At 37.6% G+C, this 9,727-nt stretch overlaps 1 pseudogene; it reads right to left on the reverse strand.

Moving 5' to 3' along the window:
* Positions 1-625: 625 nt before the first annotated feature.
* On the reverse strand, positions 626-1,237 carry LOC118836873 (annotated as a pseudogene).
* Positions 1,238-9,727: the final 8,490 nt, after the last annotated feature.

Below are 9,727 nucleotides of genomic sequence, written 5' to 3' on the forward strand. Positions count from 1 at the left end.
TACCAGTTTGGAAGATACTGCTTTCTTTCTCTTGTGAAGACATTGCAGTAAAATGGAGGGATCACAAGAGCGGAACACAAAACCTAGATTCTAAACTCCTGGTTCTACCACCAATTAGCTCTGTCACTAAGGACAAGTCATTTAAATTATCAAGGCCTCAGTTGCCTCATGTAAAAATAAGCAGGTTGAGCTAGACCATTTCTGATGTCCCTTCCAGCTTTAATGTTCTGTGATTCCAAGAGTGACTAAGAGGTAGGTCAGAAAAAAATCTTAAGAGTAACCAAAGACACTGGTAGGGCAATTGCAATTTATCCCAGGATCAGTGCTCCTCCCCAGTGACTGTGTTCTCACCTAGGTACACAACAAGTATTTAAAGAATAAAAATATTGATGGATGAATCAGTTAAGATATAGCAACCAGAGAAGGAGCAAAGAAAAAATTGGATTAAGAAGTGGAAAGAAGAGTTAGAAGCAGGGGAATCTTTTTTTTTAAAAACCATTACAAAACTGTCACTTTATTATTCTATAAAATACCAAGATGATTATTCCTCAAGTTCCTGTCTTTTGATAAAAGCACATCAGCTGATTTTTAAAATTAAAAGTCCAAAAGAAATCAAATTTCTCTCTCATTTATAGATTGTTCGAGGTTCCTGTAGCACCAACCCACCTTCTTTCATGGCATTCTGTAGTCACTGTATCAATTCTGAGGATAATTTCCAAGAAGCAAGGTAGAAGACTATCAAGTTCATTCAGGCTTCCAGGCACCACTGGGCCAGAATCCTTCTGATATTCTCCCTGGCATTAAACACTTCCAGTTCTGGAAAAGTGCTTCTTAATAGCCCATTCTCAGGTGGATGCTGAAACTACAACATTATGATGCTCAACAAAGGAATATGGTACTGGGTCAGCTGAAATCCCAACCTGGGCCAATAGCCCAGGGTGGCCACACCGTGGCCCAGCTCCACCCCTTCCCAGACAAGGCCAAACCTTCCACATTCGTGATCCCCTCATTTTCCTTCTTGTCTCCTTGTGGAGCTGGGGCTGGTGTTGAGGGGTGCCAAATGAAACCCGGGTTTCCTGCATAGAGCCAAGAAGTCCAGGCCCGCACCTGCAGCACCATTATGCCTATGACTTCCAGGGAAGGGGCCCTGGCCATCTGTTCTGTTTAGATCAAGGAAGCACCAGAGCCTGCCTGGGGACAGCTGTATTGGTTCAAGGCAAAAAGCTCCCTCCGCCATCAAGACAGCACGTAATCAGATATAGGTTCTACATATACCTTCTCATTAAACTTATTTACACAATAGTCAAGTTGTAAAGAAGAATTATGACCAATGATGAATCACGAGAAAGAAGAAACAAAACTGAAAAAGAAGGAAAAAAAAAGAGAACAAATAGTCAGGTCTATCAAAGTTAAGAATCATAGATACCGCGCGCGCGTGTGTGTGTGTGTGTGTAATCATGTATAATATTCTCCTGGTTCTGCTCCCTACACTCAGCATTAGATCATGCAAGCCTTTCCAGGTTAATACGAAGACCATCTGCTCCTCAATTCTCATAGCACAATAGTATCCCATTATATTGATATACCACAACTTATTCAGCCATTTCCCAATTGATGGGCATCCCCTTGATTTCCAGTTCTTTGAGATCTTGAAACATCTGAGTCTTCTCTTACATTGGTCAATTCATGGCTCACCAACCTAGGTTTTTGACCCAACTGACAGATCTCACCCCTAAGGAAAATACAATCATAAGGGAGGGAATCAGGAAGTAAGTGATAGGGAAGATGAAGGGAAGGGGAAACTAAAAATGCCAAAGGTTTCAGAAAGAAAAAATCCCAGAGACCATGAACATAACCAGATAAATCAACAGGAAAACACCATAATGAAGGAAAAAATAGAAGAGAACTGCCCAGAACTTTTGAACATAAAAGATAGAATCTCAATTGACATAATTCACAGATTATATTCAGAAAAAAACCCAAACTGCAAACTCCAACATAGCAGTTAAATTAACAATTCAAGTCAGAAACAAGAAGTTCTGCAAGTCATCAGGAGAAAGACCATCAAATACAGAGAAAATGACATTTGAATGACAATACTTTTGTGCTTTCTCTAAAGAAAGGAAAGGGGAAGGGAATAATGTGTTCCAAAGAATATTAGTACTCAGAATTCAGCCCAAAGTGATCTATCCTGCAAAGCTTAGCATGACCAGGACATAAGATAGACATTCAATAATAAAGATTTTAAAAATTTTTAGAAAACAAAACATAACTGAGATTTTTGCCTCTTGAACACCCAAGAAACAGAATTAAAGGGGGAGTGAATAAAAGCAAACAGTAACAGTGATGATTTTTTTTACAGAGATATACAAGGAGACAAGGGTGAAGGCAAAAATCTGGTAAAGCTAACAGAAAAGACAGACAGGAGGCATGGACAGAACCTGGCAACAGGTGAATCTTCTTTTGTGGGAGTACATTATAACTTGAGAAGGTACATCAAAGTGGTGATGGGAAGAAGGTAACAGAGATGAGGGAGTGATGCAATGGAATCAAATCAGGAATTACCAATGAGGGGAAGGCGACCTCTGTGGTCAAAGAAAGAGAAGAGCCTACAGGAGAATAAGTGATAAAGAAGGGAAAAGATTGAAAAGTAGGGCAAAGGAAGAAAGCATTTGGAGGTAGGAGGGGATTTCACTGATGAATGCTCCTTTGGCTGAGGAAAGATGGAGACCTTGTACTGCGTAAGACCTGGGAAGTTTATACTGGAAAGGTCTACTTGAACTGGAAAGAAGGAAGCCAGAACCCCTGGGGGCAACTGGCACTTGGAGGAGTGAAGATCATGGACAAAAGGATTAAATTTCCAGGCAAATATGGGGGGCAGGAAAGGGTATAGATCAGCATGGCTAGGGTCCCTGCTATGGGGCAGTGTCCTGATACCTGCAATAATTGCATTGCTCTGAGAGTGAGGCACAGTTGAAAAGGGAAATCCAAGCGTTGCTCCCTACAAAGTAGAGGCAGAAACTACCTAAAGGGCAAAACCTAGAATGGTTATGTTGGAAGCTTTGATGTATAAAGAATGCAGATACAAGAGAGAGAACAGATGATTAGAGGTTTCCAGAGAATGAGGGTCTACAGTAAATAGAAAGAGAAGATAGATGATGAAGACAGTGAGAGAAATCCTTCTTCCAGAAAGGAGTACAAAAATGAAATTAGAAACAACAAAAAAACTAATGAATGGAGGTAGATGAAGAGGAAATCTACATCACTAGCTGAAATAAAGAAAGAGAGGGAAGAAACATATGACCATACAAAAAGAGAAAAGTGAAATGAATAACAAAACTATAAAGGGAACAGAATAACAAATTAGAACAGAAGATCAGGGGAGAGGAGGAAAGTGTCAATGGGAACAGAGCCACCACTTAAAAAAGATTAAATTAAAGTAATTGAAAGGAATTTAATATCGTGTTTATAGCAAAAGAGGGAAAATTATATCTCAAAAAAACCATTTCAGGGATAGATAGAGAAAAATATAAACCCAACTCCTAATTTTAGTTATATTTAGATATATTAAACAATCCAATAAGATGAAAAAGGCAACAGATTAAGAAAACAAAACTCTATAATCCATTGTTTGTAGGAAAATATTAAAAAAAGACATGCACAAAATAAAACTGACAGGATGGAAAAAAATACTATGCATTAGGTGAATCAAAAAAGTAGGCCATCATGCTATCATACAAAAAAAACATTCACAAAATAAAAAGGGGTAGACAAGGAAACTATATTATGGTTAAAGGAACCAAAGACACAAAACTAGTATCTTAGCATCCAAATTCATAAGGGAAACATTGAAGAAGCCCTAGACAATAATACAATAATGACAGGAGACTTCAATATTCTTCTGTCAGTTTTGAATAAATCTAACAAAAAAGATAAAATGGAAAATACGGAATTGGACACATTACTGGAAAAACTAGAGTTAAATACTTATGGCATCTTCTAAATGGGACAGCAAAAAAATACATATTTTGTTTTCACCAAATAGAACCTAAAAAAAACTGACCATGTTTTAGAGCACAGTGATATTGCAAATAAATGTATAAAAGCAAAAATAGTAAATACATCCTTTCTTGACCATAATGCAATGAGAATAGAAATTGATTCAGGGACCACAAACAAAAAATACAGACCCAAATGTAGACTTAACAATGAAATCTTAAATGACAAATGGTTCAAAGAACAACTCATAGAAACAAATGAATGTTAAATGTTAAAGAAAATTATAATGATGTAATAACATGTCAAAATTTCTACAATGCAGCTAGAGTAGTTCTCAAGAGCTAAATCATATCTTTAGAGTTAAACATTTACAAAATAGAAAAAAGAGAAGATTAATGAAATATATAGTATACGTGTGTATGTACATAGACGTATATATGTATATACGTACATATGAAAATCACAGATGCAAATCCTCTCTGCTAGGTGAAAGATTTAATGAATTATTGTAGTTGATAGAGAAAAAAATCACCTCCTTGCCTATTTTCTGGGAAGAGTATCTCTAAACTTGCCTCAGCTGCTTTTCAAATAATATACATGGAGTCCCAAGGCCATATTCCTAACTGTCCAATTTCAGAACCAGAACTGCCATTCTGTCATGAGAGAACCCAGCATCAGCTTTTTGCCATATGGAGGCATCAAATTTGAACCTTCATGCAAGGGCATTCCTTGTGAAACACCAAAAGTAACTCTCCAGAATTCATTGAAGAACTGGGAAAAATCATCTTCATTACTGTTCAGATTATGCTTGAAAATCAAAGGTAGTTTCTATACTGGTTAAAATTTCATTGCACTATCGAAGAGGGTAAAATTTTGACTGACGGGCAATTTTAAAATATTCTTGCCTACCAAAAGCAGGATATCTAGAAAGAATGTTGTAGCAAACCTGAAATTCTTTCATGTGGAGTAAGGTATAAGGAGGGGAAAGGGTCAGCAGTGCTAAGGGGAAAGCAGAAGCAAGGGAAGTCCAAGATCCATCCAATCTCTGGTGCAGTTGTATGTGAAAGGGGACAACAGGCAACACAGAGACCCATCTTCCTGTGTCCCTTCTGATAGAAATGAGGTAAAGGACTCCATGTTCACCACACCTATGATAGGAACTGGGAAAGTATATACCTGCAGTGGAGAACTATGGAAGTGCAAGGACCAGCCTAAGGAAGAAGAATTCTTCCCTGGATCTTGGCATCCTTGGGGAAGGCCCATTGTCGCCATTCTGTTTAAGGTTCTAATAAAGTATAATTGAGCAAATTATAAAGAAATACCCTTTCTCTCAAAATTTAGTTAAGTGCAAACACATTGGGATTTCTTCTAGTTTATTGTTAATAAGCAGTTGTCCAGATTCACTGCCTCATGATTGGCCTCATGATTACTTATTTTGGTCTGTCACACCCTTGGGCTGTAACATATCTCAGATTTCAATCATAACAACTTTGATTCACATAGCTCTTTACAGTTTATGGAGTGTTCTCATCTATGATCCTGAAAACAATCCTGTCAGGCAAGTAGTGTAGTTATTATGACCCCCATTTTCAGAAGAGGTAACTAAAGCTCAGAGAGGTTTAATGACTTGTCCAAAATCCTAGGTGAAACAAACCCATTTTTCTGATTCTAAGTTAATTTTATTTTCAATTATACTATATGAGCCAAGCAATGCAGTAAAATGCAATTCAAGGAACAGGAATGGAAAGGGGGCAGAATACGCAGGGCTACTCAAAAGTCTCAGTTTACTTGTAAACTTTAATAGCTTAATTAATAGCTTAAGTTTTTCCTAGCTTAAAATTGCACTGAAAGTTTTGAGACATCTAGTGTATGTAGTCTATAATTAGAACCAAGAATAATACAATGCTTTCTAAAATTTTATGAAGGTTAAGTTCCTATAGAATCATTGCAAGTTTCACGAAAGTCCAGAGAAGTTAGATGAATTACTGAAGGACACACAGTTTACAAACTGAACTTGAATCTGAGTCTTTCTCATTTCATGCTGTACCCCTTTATCTCTAGTAACACACAGTGAAATTCAATTTAAAGAACAAAAAAGGTGTGTTTGTGGGGTTGTTGATGAGGTGTAGTGGAATATAAGCTTTAATAACTTAAAACTGCACTAAGACTTTTGGGACACCAAATAGATTTTGTTATCAACAAAAACAACATAGTACTTTCCAAAAGTGTACATGATTTCCAAAAATCCTGTAGATTTATTTCATATTTCTGGAAAAATCACATTACCTTGGCAAATTATTAAGTACTAAGAAATGTAAACAGCACAGTCCACTGTAACAAAGCTTTAACAGAATGACTAAAAATAGCTGTTCTTAGCTACCATTCCCCCCCAAGCCCCAGCAAATACTGTATTTTTAAATTAAGAAGTTGGACCAAGCCCTACTGAGCCCTGCTTCAGGTTTGGCATTAAGCCTGCAAAAATAGTTATTATGGTCAACCTCTGCTACTGAAACATTTATTATGGCTGGATGCAGGCAGACTTGGTCAACAAGAAAGATGCTTCTAATCTCATTTGCGCTTGATGCATATGTTTTTTACCATGTTCCAATTCAGAACAGTCTGTTTCTCTTCAGTATGCAGTTCTCCCTCCCTGCAACTCACCCCCCCACACACACACATAAGATTTTATTACTTAACTCATACTTTTTACAAAAGCTATTTCTGTGCCTAGTGGGCTTAAAATTATTTTTAAAGAGATGTATTTGTCCCCTTTTTAGATGATGCATATGCTTGCCTGAATTTTATTAGGGGAAAATACATCTCTGCATTGATGAAACCAAAATCCTGTCTTCATCCTCAAATTATCTGAAAATATATGAAGTGCCAGTGAAGAAAACTGTGAAGGAAAATAGAGGTAATTGGGCACCTAATCCTCCTATTCTGAAAAATAGCCATCATAAAATGCCATACCAAGGAAAACTCCCTTTTGTAGGACCAAGAATAGAGAATCTATCCTTGTGTTGTAGTGGATACAGGGTGGGCTGAACGTCAGGAAAACTGAGGTGAGGCTGAAATTCTATTTCTGACCATGGGACCACAGGAAAGCCACTTAACCGAAGAGTGGCCCAGGCAATTCTCTAAGATATTTTTCCTCCTCATTCATTCATTCATTCATTCATCCATTCATTCATTCATTCATTTTAATTTTCGACATTCACCTCCATAAGATTTTAAGTTCCAAATTTTCTCCCCATTTCTCTCCTTCCCCCCACCCCATGATGCTGTGCATTCCAATTGCCCACTCCCCCAATCTGCCATCCCTTCTATCACCTCCTCTTTTCTTATCCTCTTCCCCTTCTATTTTCCTGTAGGGTAAGATAGGTTTCTATACCCCATTGCCTATATATTTTGTTTCTCAGTCGCTTGTAAAAACAATTTTTAACATTTGTTTTTCTTTAAACCTTAAGTTTCAAATTCTCTCCCTTCCTCACTCCTCACCCACCTTCATTGGTAAGGCAAGCAATTCAATATAGGTTATACATGGGTAGTCATGCAAAACACTTCCATAATAGTCATGTTGTGAAAGACTATTTTTCCTTCCACCCTATCCCACCCCATGTTTATTCTATTCTCTCCTTTCACCCTGTCCCTCCTCAAAAGTGTTTGCTTCTGATTACCCCCTCCCTCAATCTGCCCTACCTCCTATTACCCCACCTCCTATCCCCTTCTCCTCTACTTTCCTGTAGGGTAAGAGAGATTTCCATACTCAATTCCATACTCAATGAGTTTGTATGTTATTCTCTCCTTAAGCCAAATCCAATGAGAATAAGGTTCACTAATTCCCTCTCACCTTCACCCTCTTCCCCTCCCTTGTAAAAGCTTTTTCTTGTCTTTTATGTGAAATAATTTACCCCATTCTACTTTTCCCTTTCTCCTTCTCCAAGTACATTCCTCTCTCTCCCCTTAATTTTATTTTTTAGATATCATCCCTTCCTATTCAGCTCACCCTGTGCCCTCTGGCCATATTTATTTATTTATGTTTTTATTTGTTTGTTTGTTTATCTAACCATCTATTTATTTATTCCCTCCAACTACCCTAATACTGAGAAAAAAATTCTCATGAGTTACAAATATCATCATTCCATGTAGGAATGTAAACAGTTAAACTTTAATAAGTTCTTTTGATTTCTCTTTCCCGTTTACCTTTTCGTGATTCTTGAGTCTTGTACTCGAAAGTCAATTTTTCTATTTAGCTCTAGTGTCTCAAGAATGTCTTAAATTCCTTTATGTCGTTGAAAGTGAATTTTTCCCCTCGTTGATTACACTCAATTTTGCTTTTACGTGATTCTTGGTTTTAAGCCTAGCTCCTGTGACCTGCGGAATATCATATTCCAAGCCCTCCAATTCTTTAATGTAAAAGCTGCTAAATCTTGTATTATTCTGATTGTGTTTCCAACAATACTTGAATTGTTTTTTTCTGGCTGCTTGCAATATTCTCTCCTTGACCTGGGAGCTCTGGAATTTGGCTATAATATTCCTGGGAGGTTTCCTTTTGGGATCTCTTTCAGGAGGTGATTTTCTATTTTACCCTCTGGTTCTAAAATATCAGGGCAATTTTCATTGATAATTTCTTGAAAAATGATGTCTAGGCTCTTTTGGATTGTGGTTTTCAGGTAGTCTAATAATTTTTAAATCTCTCCTGGATCAATTATCCAGGTCAGTTGTTTTTCCATTGATATATTTTATATCATCTTCTATTTTTTTCATTCTTTTGGTTATGTTTTATAATTTTTTGAGTTCTCATAGAGTCATTAGCTTCCATTTGCCACACTCTGATTTTTAAGGAATTATTTTCTTCAGTGAGATTTTGGACCTCCTTTTCCATTTGGCCAATTCTGCTTTTTAAGGCATTCTTCTCCTCCTTGTCTTTTTGGGCCTCTTCTACCATTTGGGTTAGGCTACTTTTTAAGTTGTTTTTTCTTCAGTATTTTTTGGGTCTCCTTTAGCAAGCCGCTGACTCGTTTTTCATGATTTTCTTGCATCACTCTCATTTCTCTTCCCAATTTTTCCTCTACTTCCCTCACTTGATTTTAAAAATACTTTTTGAGCTCTTTGGTGAAGGTATTGCCACTGCAGCCGCATGGAGTCAGCAGTCCCTGACTCTCCTCCTCTTGACTCACCGCTGTTCGCTCTCACCGAGGAATAAGTTGGCCAGGAAGCCGCTCCATTGTCATGGCATTCAAAGACACTGGCAAGACCCTTGTGGAGCCCGAAGTGGCCATTCACTGGATCCGGATCACCCTCACCAGCCACAATGTGAAATCATTCGAGAAAGTATGTGCTGACCTAATTAGAGGAGCCAAAGAAAAGAACTTGAAAGTGAAGGGACCTGTTCGAATGCCCACCAAGACACTTCCGATCACAACTAGAAAAACTCCTTGTGGTGAAGTTTGAAAGACTTGGGATTGGTTCGAGATGAGAATCCACAAATGCCTTATTGATTTGCACAGTCCTTCTGAAATTGTTAAACAGATCACTTCTATCAGCATTGAACTAGGTGTTGAAGTTGAATTCACCATTGCAGATGCCTAACCAATCATCTCTTTTAATAAATTGATTGCAACTATTAAAAAAAATACTTTTTGAGCTTTTCCATGTCCTGAGACCAATTCCTATTTTTCTTGGAGGCTTTGGATGTAGGGGTTTTGACTTTGTTATCGTCTTCTGA

Source organism: Trichosurus vulpecula, chromosome 2 (genome assembly GCF_011100635.1).
Source record: "Trichosurus vulpecula isolate mTriVul1 chromosome 2, mTriVul1.pri, whole genome shotgun sequence".
NCBI lineage: Eukaryota > Metazoa > Chordata > Mammalia > Diprotodontia > Phalangeridae > Trichosurus > Trichosurus vulpecula.